This window comes from Delphinus delphis, chromosome 12, assembly GCF_949987515.2.
Source record: "Delphinus delphis chromosome 12, mDelDel1.2, whole genome shotgun sequence".
NCBI lineage: Eukaryota > Metazoa > Chordata > Mammalia > Artiodactyla > Delphinidae > Delphinus > Delphinus delphis.
Genome location: NC_082694.2, coordinates 78,033,676 through 78,048,693, shown reverse-complemented (window position 1 = coordinate 78,048,693; position 15,018 = coordinate 78,033,676). Strand labels below are relative to the sequence as shown.

General features: G+C 49.4%; 1 protein-coding gene across 1 annotated transcript in view; it reads right to left on the bottom strand.

Moving 5' to 3' along the window:
- Window positions 1-15,018, bottom strand: part of CYRIA (CYFIP related Rac1 interactor A) — a 108,073-nt gene that overhangs the window by 44,852 nt on the left and 48,203 nt on the right. Inside the window, exon 2 of the mRNA XM_060027069.1 lies at window positions 13,855-14,006. The gene's annotated coding sequence lies outside the window, so the exon portion shown is untranslated. The remainder of the gene's footprint in view (window positions 1-13,854; window positions 14,007-15,018) is intronic.

Genomic DNA, 15,018 nt, shown 5'->3' with positions numbered 1-15,018 from the left:
GTTTGGTAGTGTATATACGTCCATGCCACTCTCTCACTTTGTCCCAGCTTATCCTTCCCCCTCCCCGAGTCCCCTTTCTGACACAACTATTAATATCTATTAAATACCATCTTAGAGGATGTATGCTGATGACTTCCAAATTTATAACTGTCTTCTTGTTCCCCTCACTTGAACTCCAGACTCATTTATCCCACTGACTGCTTGACTTCTAATAGACACCTCACACTTCACATATCCAAAATTCAAGTTTTGTTCTTTTTTCCTAGAAATCTGCCCCTTCCTCAGTCTTTCTTCTCTCTGTAAATGGCAATTCCATGTTTCCAGACACTCCGACTAAAAACGTCAGTGTCATCCTCGGCTTTCCTTTCTCTCACACCCCATATCTAAGCTAACAAACCTTCAGCTCTCCTTTCAGGACGCAGCTTGAATTTGATCGTTTCTCGGACATGGAGGCCTAGATACCCACAAGGCATCTCATCTCTTGCCAACACTATCATACTCACTTCCTAAACAGATTCCCCAGTTCCCAATCACTCAGTCAATTACCTATCTGGCAGCTCTAATGATGTTTCAAAAGTTTCAGCATGTCACTCCTCTGGTTAAATCCCTTCAATGGTTTCCTGTGTCACTTAGAGTAAAATACAAGATTCTTATCACAGTCAACAAGGCCCGAGGTGATGTTACCCCAAGGTAGTTCATCTCGTACAACTCCCCTCCATCGCTGGGCTACTCACGGCTTCTGGCCTCTCCTCCTTCTTCATTCTTGAACTTATCACATGTGTTTCTGCCACAGGACCGTTGCTAGTCCTTAGTCCTAGAATGCTTTCCCCCAATATATCTGCATGGTTTTTCTTTAGGCCTCTGTCCAGGGTTTACTTTTCAGCGGAGCCCAACCTAACCACCCTCTCCAACATCACACTTCACCCTACTCCCCACTCACTGTCTTTATTTTTCTTTTGAATCTCTATCGCCATTAACATATATACCCCCAGATCCCAGACTAGGGCCTGACACACAGTAGGAATTCCATAAATACAGGTGGAATGAATGAAGTCATCTGTTCATAAACATGACTCCCATGATCCCCTGGAGCTTCTCTTCCATCCAAACATGAGATTCTTCCTCCAGGCCCGTGGGAGGAGAGGCTCTCAGGCCATCTGTTATTTTGGTCAGACACTCTTATTTGGGTAAGAAAAGGGGAGAAGTAGTCCTTTCACGGGATGGGAAAGTGCATGGTCAGTGAGCCTGGCCCTAATGAGGTACAGCACGAACCTCTAAAATAGAAAGTGTGTTTTGGGGGGAAAGTAGAGGGAGAGACGGTCAGGAGAATCTACTGAAGACTGATTATATAGGAACTTTGAATTCAGAAAGCAGAAGCAAGGAAACTCCAGGGCAGAAATGCAGCTCGGTGCCTGGGGCGGGTCAGGCAGTTGTTATGTAACCCTGGGGCCTGAAGGTCATGGAAGCTACCGCGACTGCAAGGCCTCTGCAATGCCACCAAATGCACGGGAGTCACTGTCTCTTGTCCCCATCTGTTTTCAGCCACTTGTTTGCTACAAGACCTTGGAGAAGGTCACTCCCTCCATCTGAGTCTCATCCTTATCACATCTGTAACCCACCAGGACTGGCTAGATGACCTGGGAAACTCCTCTTCGTTCCAACATCCTGAGGTTTTAATGCAATGAGAATGTCCAACAATTTCCAGAAATGTATTCAGGCAACCTAAGGCCACACCAGGAGCTAAGGTAATTAGAAATGGGATGAGATTTCCATTTAAGAAACAGAACTGCGCCTTGACAGCACTTGCACAGAGCATCCCTGGCTTGTTCCTTGAAGCCCTTTGGATTTCCAGCTATTTGGGAAGGACGGTGGTGATAGATTCCCAGCACCATGCTATCTCAAAATTGGCCACTGCTGCACTCAGGGAGTACTCCAGAGTTTACCTCCGTGAAAAAGCAGTAATTCAGAAATCAGGTAGAACACTTAAACTACTAAAGAGAAATTGTTCTCGAGCCCTTTTGTACTTCCGAAGCAGCAAACATCATGAAATACGCAGACAGGCTAACTACAACTAATTTTCATATATTTGATAAAGCGGGTCCCAAAGCACCTGTATTAGGCAACGCTTGGGCGGCCAGGTTTCATCTATCCCGTGTATTCAGAGGTCTAATATGACGTTCTCTAATTCAGACTCTTTTCCTCTGGAATTCCAGAAGCAATGGAAAAGCCGCCACAGTCCCAGCCCTCAGAGCCCAAATCAGATCTCACTGCAGTTACGATAATAATATAATTGTAACATTAAGGCACTAGGTTAGGGATAATTGGCAAACACCAAAGCTACGTCCACTGGCTTTCAAAACAATTCCAAGAGATGGTGAAATGATGCTGTTGACTCCCAAGGCTTTGGAAGTCTACTTACTTTGCCCAGGAAATGGCAGCATTCAGTTGAAATAAGTCATAAATTCTTACAACATTTCTAGAAATTACCAGTAACACTGAAGATTCTGTTTAGTTGGCAAAAGTCTGTTGGCTCCGCCGGGTGATCTATCCACCTACATTTCCCTTTATGTGTGATTTGATTCAGTTGATCCCCACCTCCACCCAAATCCAACACCCCTCCTCTCCCTTGCCACGAGCTCCCAAGTTAGAACTGGCCTCTTCCTTCTTATGGTCCTAATATATACACCCCGTGTATCCTGTATATACTTCTAACAAAAATATAATATTCATATGTGTCTGCTCAGCTTCCTCGACGCAGGTCTTAATCGTTGGTCCGGCCTCCACACCCAGCACAGTCCTTGACAGAGTCCAGGAAAGTGGGTGCGTGGTCAAAGGGGCAACTGCGTGAACATTTGCTCTGTTTAGAAACTAGAGCTACGGTCCCTGCACCATCCAGTGAGGGTGAGAGGCTATGTTTAAAGCCAGCTGTAACGAGTGGAAGATTCTAGTGAGGACTGGTATCTGGGAAGAGGGTGGAAAAGAGGAGAGGAATCCTCCGGCCGGAAGGATCTGGGAGGGCTTCATGCAGGAGGGGGCTGTGGAGTGGGAAGGAGGCCAGGGAGAAACTGTCAGTGAGGCCTGGGGCTGGGACGAAGGGAACCCCAGGTCCCCCACAGCTGAGATCACACTCTCGGTGGCTGGAGTTGAGAGGCCTTTGGAGGGACAGCTGTCACAGGCCTGGCCCTGAGACCTGTCGGCAGATCCCAGTCTCCTGGTTATGATGCAGTGGTGGGACCCGGTTTTCTTAGGTGGCTTTTTTTTTTTTTTTTGCAGTACGCGGGCCTCTCACTATTGTGGCCTCTCCCGTTGCGGAGCACAGGCTCCGGACGCGCAGGCTCAGCGGCCATGGCTCACGGGCCCGGCCGCTCCGCGGCATGTGGGATCCTCCCAGACCAGGGCACGAACCCGTGTCCCCTGCATCGGCAGGCGGACTCTCAACCACTGCGCCACCAGGGAAGCCCCTCCTAGGTGGCTTTTAAACCCATTATAAAGGTGGTTCTCTGCCAGGCAAACTTACATCCACCACCAGCCTGGGGCCTGCCGTGCTCCCGGTGCCAGTCCTGGGGGGATGCGCTGCCCTCCGCTCCTCTCCCCACGGCCCCGGGAGCCCTCTCTCAGCACCTCCCCATGGTCCTGTCACCCCTGCTTACCTGCCTGCCTCTCCTCTTAAAGGATGAATACCCCCAGCACCGGAACTGGGACTGGATTGTTTGAATCCAGAGTAGGCTGTTCAGGGAATATGTTTCCGAATAAATGAAAAAGTGAGTGGACCAGAGATGGCGTGGATGCCCAAATCTAGACCCAAGGACCTCTTGTCAATCATCCACTTAGAGCAAGAGGGAAGGAAAGAGGAGGGGCTGGTGGGAGAGGAGGAAAAAGTCAGAGAGAAGGAGGAATGAAAGGAAGGAAGAAAGGGATGAAGGAAGAAAGAAAGGAGAGAGGGAAGACAAATCGTTTCCCCACTTTCACATCCCGTTTGATAAAGATGTAACCAGCTTCAGGCGCATGAAGAAACAGACTCGTAGGAGTCTCATCCTATGCTTGCCAATTAAAAGAAAGAAAACTCGAGTCATCAGAAAAGCAAAATACGGCCTCAACGATGCCCACGTTAACTTCTGAAAAAGACATCTCCCGCCGCTAGGAGTCATTTTCACAAAGGGTGGCCTGTGGAGACTTCTGAGCGTCCGGAGGCTGAGCCGGGAGAAGTCCAAGGTCAGGGACAGGCGTGGCAAAGGAACAGTGCCTCCCCGTCAGGTGCAGGTGGAATCGCATTGCGTGGAAGCTCTTTTCAATCCAAATCCCTGCCCGGTGGGGAGGCCTGTATTCTGAAGTGGCCGGCACTGCTCTCCGCCGCGGGGCAGTGGGTCCTGCCCCGGGTAAATCCTGTCCACTACTCTTCACTCACCTTTCCTACTACGTAACAGTGTGGGCACAGAGGGCGCTGAAGCTGAAATCCTGAAGACTCCAAAAATGACGTCCCTCGACCCCCTGCTTCCCAAATCCTCATTCTCAGATAAGCGTGATAATAGCAGCTGCTGACTGTCATTCCTGCACTCAGTGCCATTTTAAGTGCTGCCCACAAATTATCTCATTTAATTCTCACGATAACCCTCCAACGTAGACGAGTAGTTTGGCTTTAAGAGTTACTAAAGCGATATATTTCTGTAAAAACCGAGAGCTTTTCTTTGGGCAAATGTTAAGAGCTTGCAGTTAAGTACTTTCTCCACTAAGGGGCGTGCTCATCTCACGTTAAAAACGCCAGACCTGGTCAGGGTAGGTACTTAGTACAAAAGCAGAAGTTTGGAAAAGGGACAAAGCAGGGGGATCCATTTCAATGCCCTGAATATATTTATTCTTAGTAGTAAAAAGGGTTCAAATTCGCAGCTGTGGTACCCAGTGCTTACTTAACACACTAACTCACTTCATTCCTCTTCAAGGTCATTTCAACAGCATTGATCTTGACCACTTTGCTGGAAACGGAGCCATGACATTTGGGAAAGAAAAATTAATAGATTCAGCCAGTTGGCTTAGTAATCATCTTCCCCTGCCTCTTCCCCTAATGTCTTAAATCACGTGTTCCAACCAGGGAAACATCTGTCTGGTGGCTGAATCAACCTGACTTCAGTTGCAAAATGTAAAGAATAAAAGAAAGAAAGAAAATGCTGAAATCTTATCCAAGCTTATCAAAATGAATGACGACAGCTCATTTTGGTGAAATGTCCACTTAAAATTATATTTTGGATCCGGAAAACACTCTGGAAGTGTAAACTAGGAGAGCGGGAGATCTCCGTCAGCGATCGGTAACCCCACCCTGTATTTATAGACAGAGAGACGTGCAGAAGTACAGCACTGCTTTCGCAGAGGATGCCCCTGCAGGAAACTCAACATACACAGAGAAGGCAGCAGAGTCACAGTGGAACTTCCCTGTTTGGATGGATCCAGCAAGACCACAGTTAAACCAAACAAACAACCTTCCCAAGTTTATCTCCAGACTGATGTTCAAACCCGGCCGTGCTCTTGATGACTCAACCGTGCACTACCCTGGTTTAAACTTTACCCTGCAGCCGGGGTTCCCTGGCTGGTGTCTGTGGCCACAAATGACTAAATTTGAAAGCTGTGCCCTGCATCTGCTAGAGGGCTCTCAGTCCTCACAGACAGATCAAGTACTGTTCAGGCTACTTCTAACTTCCACTTGAAGACAGCACATTGTTACTCAAGCACCAGGTCTGGGACTGCTCCGCAGTTCCTACCAGCTGAGAACCCAGCTAAAGAAAGCAATCCCAGGTCATTTGATGAAGTGGAGTATGGAGTGTGGGAAACACACTGAAGAGACAGTGGAGACACGGGCTCCCCTTTCACTTACTAGCCTATGGCCCTGGCCATGAGCTTGAGAACCACTGCACTGGACTAAGGATGTGAAGTTCCGGTGTCAAATCCCCTTTTCTTCCTGTATCTCACAAGTAAACGGTTGTTTTAGGATTGATTATTTTAAGATAAATGAAACTAGCGGTTCCCGTTGGACTGGTTTCATATTCATTTTGTTTTACGAGTGAGTTCCTGTATTGACCCCATCTGGCACAAGTCAAAGCTCAAAGAGTAAGCAGGGATAGCAGAGTAAGCCCTCACTAGGGGTCTCATGCTGAGTACTTGTCACACAGGGTCCGAATCCTGGGTGCCTACAAAAGCTTTACTCCTGCCTCCCATCCTCCCGGGTTCCGTTCACTCATCTGAAAAGAGGGTCAGACAGACTCAAGAGCAGGTGATCTCACAGATCCCGCTAAACAGTAAGCTTTCATGAAACTTCCAAGGCAGAACTCACTATAAATCTTTGTTAAAATAGAAAACCCAGGTGTTTAAATGAAATACTTACTTAAGCTAAAACACACACACACACACACACACACACACACACACACACACACACAGAAAACAATCCACCCATTGTATGCAGCAATTAAGTAATGTGACTCACTAATATTTTGTCCGTCACTGACCAGGCAGCTAGCATCTCTCGGAACCAATACAAGCAGCTCCCGTTCGGCTCCAACCAGAACGCCCGCAGCTCAGGGCTGTCCCTGCCGGGGTGTGACCTGGAAGATGCGCAGGGCACACGCGGCAGGCGCCCTCTTCCTACCCTCAGCCAGGGGAGCGGGTTGGCATGGTGACGCCTGAGACAGCTTTCACTTGATTCCTCCCTCTTCCCGTTCACTCTATTATCACTGTGTGAGATCTTGCCCCAGAAGAACAGAGAAATCCTGAGGGCGAGGTCTGATGTCAGGGGAGAACAAGCCAGTCTTTGTCAGGCCCTTCAAGGAGGAGGCCCGGCCAGGGCTCTCGGGCCGCACACAGAGGGGCCTGTGCTCGCTCTGCGGGGAGCAGAGGGGCCCTGCTCCATCCTGTGCGATGGGGGCCCTTTGCTGGCGTATGCTGAGCCCTCTTCCTCAACTGACACCGAAGCTGGGCAAAGGGGATGGATCTCCACCTGGGGGCCCCAGGCATTTCACACCAGAAAGGCTTCAAGCAGAGCCTACCGCCCACACCAACACCAGAAAACCACTCTCAAGAATTCCACCCTCCTTAGCTCTTCCCCCAGTCTCCCACTCAGAATGGACCCCCTCCCTAATCATCCTTAGTCAACTCCTCCCTCCTCCTGTCAACCCACTGTCCAGCCCTCGGCTCAGGCCTCCATCCCCCCCCACTTCACTCCAGGCCCCCAGCTCCTCTGAGAAGCCGCCTGGCTCAGGGAACTCTCCAGCCTCTGGTCTCCTACAAGGCTTCACTTGTCCCAATGGCAAAGAAGGAGTGATGTCTCACTGTGTTTATCATGTTGCCGACTCCGGCTTTGAAATGCCATCATCTAGGACGAGTTCTGCACCCAGGAGATGCTTAATAAACAGCCAGTAAACGATTGAACCCACAGCACAGCCCAGAAACGGACTAGAATATTCGATTCTAGAGGCTTTAGATCAAAATAAAATGGGCGAACACTCACTGAGCCCTGACTATAGGCCAGGTACCACTCTGCACCCTTACGCGCATGAACTCACATCCCTGATCACAGCAGCCTCGTGTGGCAGGTCCTGTGGGCTCTCGTTCTGCAGATGAGGACAAGCTGGATGAGACGTCCGGTCAGCCCGAGCTCACCAGCTGGAAGCAGCAGAGGAGGGTCCCAGCCCGGGCTGTCCAGCTGCAGTCTGTGCTACTAACCACGGCAGGACACAGCATCTCACGACAACCCCAGTGAAAGCAAATCTCACCCAAAGCCCACTCTGATGTACACCATGCCATGTGGCCTCCCTTAGAACTAGGGACATGGGCCTTTGCAAATGTCATCACATGTCCAGCTCCTTGTATCCACGTTATGGTAACTGAAGAAAATTGGTAGATTGCCGTTGCCCTCCTTGCTTGGCTAGCAGCCGGGTCAGGGCGGAAAGAGCTGACACGTGGGGAAAGGGGTCCTGCGGGGCACTGATGGCCAAGCCTGCGGTCACATGAACGATTCTGCAGGACTCTTCTCTCTGCCAGTGTGCAGCGTGCTCCTGACCCCCGGCTTCCTTCCTGCTCTCCAGGTCAGGGGCAGTCTCCCTCCTGGGACTCCTGGACTGGCAGCTTAAAGGTCCCCAAGAGAGAAAGGAAGCTTGCCATCAGGGCGGAGCCCAACACTCCAAGCTGATTCTCCTCTTTTCCAACCCTTCTCTGGGTTGGAAGACAGAGCTGCAAGGAGGCCGGAGGGCTGGAAGAGGGGATTGAACAAGGGCAGCAGCTACACCGGGGGCTCCCAGCAGAAGGCTGGGAGGATGAGGTACTGCCGAGCCATCCTTTTACTCTGTACTGGCTCAGCTGTTCTGTTTCCAGGGCTGGTGGAGGCCCGGCCGTCCATGAGGAGGTGAGGGCCTTGGTTTCTCACCTTTGAGAGCTTCCTGGTGGTGATGATGCAAATTCGAGTCCTACACTGGGGTCCCCCGGCACGACGTGGGGAGTCAGCAGGATTCAAGGACTCTCCTTGGGGACGAGTTCAGAAATGGAAGTTGGACAATCAAGCCCAACACCCTCCTAGCGATGACGGGAAGGGAAGGGGTGTCCAAGGTCAAAGGTGAGTCAGTGCCAGGCCTGGACTAGAACCCAAGTTAACCCTGATGCCTGTCATTCCATCCCTCCCTCCCTGCCTTCCTTCTTTCCTCCCTTCTCCCTCCCCTGCAGGCCGAGCTATAGAGTGCTTGCCAGCGCTGGAGGGATCCACAGAGCATTTCCGGACACGTGCATCCCTGACTCTGGTGAGTTGCCACTGGCCCTCCCAGCTCTGCAGTTTGAAGCCCTAGTTGAGGGACCCTTCCAAGGGCAAGTCTTAGTTGTAGAATCTCCTCCTTGGTTTACTGGAAGCTTCACCCATTTATAGATAGGGTGACGCATGGCATATACAGTGGAAGAGGGACAGTTAGAAGAGGGTTTGAATCCTGACCACCTAATAGCTGTGGGCCTTGGGCAAGATGCTTCGTCATTCTGAGCTGCAGGCTCCCCTTCTGTAGCTGACACCAAGACTCCCTTCTGCTGTGCCTGTGAGCATCCAATGCCATGACCTTTAGAGACTCTGGCACATCTGGGGATGTGTGCAGGTCAGCAAGGTCAGTTCTAAACCACACATCCATCTCCAACCAGCAAGTGTGACTGGAGGTCATGGGCACCAGGCTCTGTGCTAGGTTAGAATAAATTCTATATAATATAAATGGGCATATACATGTATAGACGCACTTACATATATATCATGCCATATACACATGAGAACGTGCATATACATCACACACACACACACACACACACACACACACACACACACATATATACACACCTATATATTTTTTTTCTAAGAGACAGGTAGAAGGACAGATACAGTTTTAAAAACCTCTTGTAGTTTCCACTGCGAAGAAGCAGACCCAGGTCTCTGTAAAGTTGAATTTTGCCACCAGACAGCTATGCTGTTCAATCAGTGTTTCTGGATGATGGAAATGGATTCCTCCTTCTCCTCTTTCTACTTCTTTTCTGGCCCCCCACCCCTTATCCTATTCTGCTCACTAACACCTCCATAGCGTCGGAGAAGAGATGAACTCAAATTAGTCAATTTCATTATTTTCAGTCACCGCTGGGAACGAGGTGGGAGGATGGCGACTGGCGGAGTTTTAAAAGCAGAGCTGAGGCATTATCTGTGCATGACGATGCCTCTGGCTATTTCCTCCCCACCACCATCACAGAGAACTGAGTTGACGACAGTGTTGTTCTGTACTCTCTCCCAGATCCCAACTCCTACTCATCCTTTAGTGCCCAGCTCACATGGCCCCTGTTGGAAGCCTTCCCTGACTTGCCTGGGCAGAGGGCAGGCTCCCTCTCTGCACCCACGTCACTTTGTTCATGCCGGGGCTCTTGCCCACCACCTGCTCCCATGACTGTTGGCTCCTCTGTCTTCGTCATGAGCTTATGAACTCCTCAAGGGGCTGACTGGGCTTGATTTGTCTTGATGCTTCCAGGCCTAGCACAGTGTCTGGGGCACGGTGAGGGCTCAGGTATTATCTGTTTAATGAATGTGCACATTTTAAAGAGAACACTCTTATTTTAGTGTTCAGCAGAGAGAAGGTTTCAGAAATGGGTATCTGTTTTCTGACCAGAAAAAAACAGATCAAGATCTAAATGCCATCATTTCTACTAGAATAGCATGGACTGTTGCCAGCCACTTTCTCTCATCAGAAAAAAGGCTCCTGTTCTAACCATTCACCAGTAATTTGTGCAACAAGTTGCATGTGAAGTGCTGTCAGCACTTACCACTCCCCAGGGCCCTGGGGGGGGGAAAGGCCATGTATCTACCCTCACAACCTCCCATCCGGCTGATCTGTGTGAACCCATTTTACAGCTGAGGAAACTGTTATCTTATAATATTACAGGGAGTAGATATAAAATATGCACTTTAGAGAACAGGGGGTCAAATAAAATTCGGCCCTTCGCTTTGTAAGACTGCAAGTGCCATCCATCTTTGCTTAAAGCTCTGTTACCAGCTCTGAGCTGTCCTCAGAATGGACTCAACTCTCTCAGCTCGACACTCAAGGTCCCTGGTTAATCCTCCCGGCTTCCGTCTCTGAGTGAGTCCCTCTCTGACTCACCTCACCTCACCTGCACAGCCACAGCGAGTCCCTCCAAGAGGCAGCCCTCGTGTATGCTTCTCCTCTACCTGGAGACCTTCCCTGAAGTTTCTCACCCTCCCCGATATTCACCTAGCAGACCACCCCTCATCTCTAGGATGGAGTGGAGACAGCGTGTCCCCAGGAAGCTTCCCCGGCTCTGCCCCTCACTCTGCTCACATGCTTCCAAGGACGGGGAGCTCCCTACCTCAAGCGCCCCACCTCTTGGTCCCTCACACCCACTCTGATCAGAACACTGATAACTGGGGTGCTGTCTAGTCACTAGCAGGCCTCCTAGTGAAACCATAAACAACTTGAGGGCAGGAGCTGAATCTCAGCATCCTTTTCCCTGGTGTCTAGCACTGGCGCTGATACAGAATAGGCACTCACATGTTTGTTGAATGGATTGGTCCTCCCTCTACCCAGAAGGCCAGACTTGGCAATAGTCTAGGTGGATGAATTCCAAGAGAACTCGTACCAGTGACCTGTGGGAGGTCCCAGGGGAAATTCCTACTCTAGCAAATTGGTATCACAATGACCAAATTAGGACAACTGCTCACTGGGACCTGATTTATGCATGCATCTTCTCCAAGCAGCCTTGAACCAGTGCCGGGCCACGGGCTCCTAGGACAGGGCGGCCAAGTCTCATTTACCTCCAGAGTGTCGGTACCCAGTATCCAATACGGGTTTTGGAATGAATGGCAAATACTCTACTGGTCAAGAACATCCATCTTTATTTCTATTTCAGGATGTTTTAGGGATGAAGCCTTTGAGACTCTCTGGGGAAGAGGGAGGAAGGGTACAGGATTCTCTGGAAAAGCCAACCAGAACACACAAGCCCAAGTCTTCACGGTGGCTCATGAGGCCTGCACCATCTGACCACTTCTCTCTGCCCTCACCTCCTTCCACTGTCCCTCGTTCCTTCCGCTCCAATCCTCTTGCAGTTCCTTGAAGCCCAAGAACATTCCCACCTGAGAGCCTTTGTTCCCTTTTTCCTTCAAGCCTCCCTCCCTCGCTTTGTTCGGGTCCTGCTCCAATGACACCCAATCAGGGGGGCCTTCCCTGGTATCCTGCCTAAAACAGCAATGCCTGTTCCCCCGACTTCCTCTCACTCTGACTTGGCTTTATTATCATTATTTCTGCTTTATTTTTTCCATAACACTTAATACTACCTGGTATAATATACGCTTATTTATTTATTGACACTCCCCTGATCCCACTAGAATGCAAGCTTGAAGAGAACAGGAATTTTGTTTGTTTTTTGCTTTGTTTTGTTTCGTGTGGACCCCTAACACCAAGAATACCCCTGCTGCATAGGACATGCTCCATACAGATTTGTGGAATGCACGGATGGCTGGATAAATGAATGCCCCACAAGAGCTAACAGTCCACAGTCACGGAAGAGAGCCAGTGCTGTGGGCCTGGACGAACACATGCTCGAAACCTAACTGTCTCGCTGAGGAGCCAGGACACCTGCTCCCGAATCAGCTGGCCCCAGCTGTGAGGACATTCCTCTGGGTCTTGGAAGTACACTGGTTTGAAGTGAAAAGGCTGCTGGGGGTGAGTTAGTTTTCAGCTACTATCCGATGGGACAAAGGATGGACTCAACAGGCCGGGAGGGTGGTGAGACCTGAGGTTGGATGTAACAGGGCAAACCTTCAAATGGCCGAACCACAGAGGGCGATCTGGCCAAGGCGAGGTGAGGGCGGGCTGCTATTGAAGAGGAACTCTGAAATCAAGATTAACAGCTCTGGGCTTCCCTGGTGGCGCAGTGGTTGAGAGTCCGCCTGCAGATGCAGGGGACACGGGTTCGTGCCCCGGTCCGGGAAGATCCCACATGCCGCGGAGCGGCTGGGCCCATGAGCCATGGCCGCTGAGCCTGTGCGTCCGGAGCCTGTGCTCCGCAACGGGAGAGGCCACAACGGTGAGAGGCCCACATACCAAAAAAAAAAAAAAAAAAAAAAAAAGCTCTTCTCCTTCCTCTGAAGTATGCTACAGCTCAGGGACTCCTCTGGAGAAAGAAACCATAAGAGGAAGAAAGGAAGGGAGCACAAGATAAATCTGTTCCCCTCAAGAATGAGAATCTGGTCTAAGGACCAAGTCTGGGATAAAATAATCCCAGGAAATGAGAATTGGAAAATACCTGAGAAATCACCTGGTCTTACCTTCTCAACTTTATGAAATGCTTCTGGTTTTAGTTTTGAGGGAAAATCAGGATATCTAAATGCAAAAGAAGAGCTTTAGGAGAGGAGAGCAGGTCACAGCAGCAACCGCTGAAAGAGTAACAGGTGTGACATCATCTCAGTGTACTGTCACTTCCTTCGTGACTCCTGACCTTGGATGTGTGGGCGCCCTGGACCAGCTTAGAGGAGATGTGCTAATACAACAAAGTCCAAGGAGCTGAAATCAGCAGACCTTGAGTCACTGGAGAGGGATGTCAGCCCATGTGAGGTCCAAGTTCAACGATGAAGTTCAAGTAGGTGTGGCCCTCTCCTTCCAGATAAGAAGAAAAGTGCCCATAACTGGGAGAAGGTGAAAGAGGGAGAGAACCAACGTGCTGGCGGTGAGGGAAGAGGGCAAGGGGCGTGGTGATCTGAGGCTGGTGCACCGCAGTGCCCAATTTACCTCTAAACCCAGCTGCACTTACCCCTAAAAACGTTGCAGTGAGATGCCAGCCAGACTTCCGGCATGAGACCTAAATTCCACGCCAGGTGGGCTACTTCTCTCCCTGCTGGTCTCAGTCTGGATGGCCAGAAAGAAGCCCTCAGATGCATTCTGCAGGGACAAAGCGACCTCCAGCAACAACTCTAATCTGCTCTCCCCCTGCATGTAGTTCCAAGCGACTGTTTCCTGCCTAAACACTAAAAAGACTCAAGATAGCAACAGCTCCCACTCAGAAGGCAGTTATAAAACCCAGGGACATTTAAGCACTTCAAAATTACAGCTACTTTGAAGTGCACATCAATTCTTCATTATGTCCTTGTTTTTTTTTTTTGCTTTTTGGTTTTTTCCCTTATACATGTATGTGGTGTTAGGAAGCATGGCTTCCAATCAGAGATGACAAATCTGGTGGAAGGACCATCCTCAATACTTGCAGGTATCCTGTAAGCCTGCATACCGCAGATTCTCTGCACTACAATGTCGGTCATCACCGTGCTGCTGGCCATAAGCAGAGACAGTTGATTCTTACCTGGAGATCTCCCTTGTGACTCAGATTCACCAATCCAGGCTGATGGAACGAACCAGATGAGCAGCTGTTTGGCCAAGACAAGTCTGGCTCCCTAAATCAGGGCTGTGGTCCTCCAGAGTCCTGTGGTTTCTCTGTCCTTGGTGAGTGATAACCTGCAGAAAGGGAATGCAAGTGACGTTACTAAGGAGAGGCCGTTTCCTCTTCTCCTCTCATCATAATACATTCTTTTAAGGAGAGCAGAGAGAGTCCCGGAATCACAGATTCCTAGGGCTGGAAGAAATGCAATAACCTTGTCTAATGCTTCTGTAGTTGAGGAAACTGAGGCTCAGAGAAGAAAAGAGCTTCACTCAGCCGCTTGGGATGAGATTCCAGATTAGAATGTGTCTCTGACTCTCTGGTCTCTGGAATTTCTTAAAAAAGCAGCCAATGATCGGGCTGGCTTCTCAAACAAGTGGTCACTGACCCTGAATAGAAGTCTTTTCTTTTATTTAACGGACTTTCAAGACGAGAGGTGGCACTTTTCTCCACATTGCTGTTTCTGTAGTTTTACTCCTGGGAGCTAACTGAGTAAAACTGTCCACCTCAGGCATGGGGTTGGGAGGATTCTCCCTTTTTCTCATTAGAAAAATATTGTTATGGAATAGTGGGACCTGTGGGCACAGCAGTGGGTGGACTTGGTTCTTTAATGATAGATGTATGTGCACCCAGCCTCTAGGTCTCCTGGTCTCTCTCTGTCTCTGTCTCTATCTCTCTGTCTCTTTCTGTCTGTCTGTCTCTCCATGTTTCATGAAAACACAGGAACAGACATGGATTTTCCTCCCATGAGTATCATTTATTATGTGATTTTTCTTGTTTTTTTTTATTAAAGTCTAGTTGATTTACAATGTTGTATTCCTTTCTGGTGTACAGCAAAGTGATTCAGTTATACATGCACACACACACACATATATGTTCTTTTTCAGATTCTTTTCCATTATGGTTTATTACAGGATATTGAATATAGTTCCCTGTGCTACACAGTAGGACCTTGTTGTTTTATTATGTGATTTTTCTGAACACCAAACATTTGAACAGCCACTCCTCTGGGCCGAAAACCAAAACCAAAGAAGGGATCTCACATTTGTTAAGCAAATAATATCTAACAGGCACATCAGGTGAACCTTA